This window comes from Olea europaea, chromosome 3 (assembly GCF_002742605.1).
Source record: "Olea europaea var. sylvestris chromosome 3, O_europaea_v1, whole genome shotgun sequence".
In the NCBI taxonomy this organism is placed as follows: domain Eukaryota; kingdom Viridiplantae; phylum Streptophyta; class Magnoliopsida; order Lamiales; family Oleaceae; genus Olea; species Olea europaea.
Window position 1 is genome coordinate 7,852,246 of NC_036239.1, and position 258 is coordinate 7,852,503.

Genomic DNA, 258 nt, shown 5'->3' on the forward strand with positions numbered 1-258 from the left:
ATTGAAGAGGAAATTGATCTAGAAGCAGAAAGGAAAAAGAGAGGAGTATCGCGCAATACTCTGTTTAAGCAACTACATCAAGAAGGAGTCCGCGAAGTAGACTTATTGGGGGAGCCATCTGGGCGTCCTTTCGATTTCTACGTACTGTATGGGACACCCAAAAGGAAGAAGAGAGTGCCTCGCTCTGAGAAGTATGGGTCACCTCCAAAAATAATACCTCCTCCCACAGGTTGGATAACTGATGAGGAAGCAAAAATG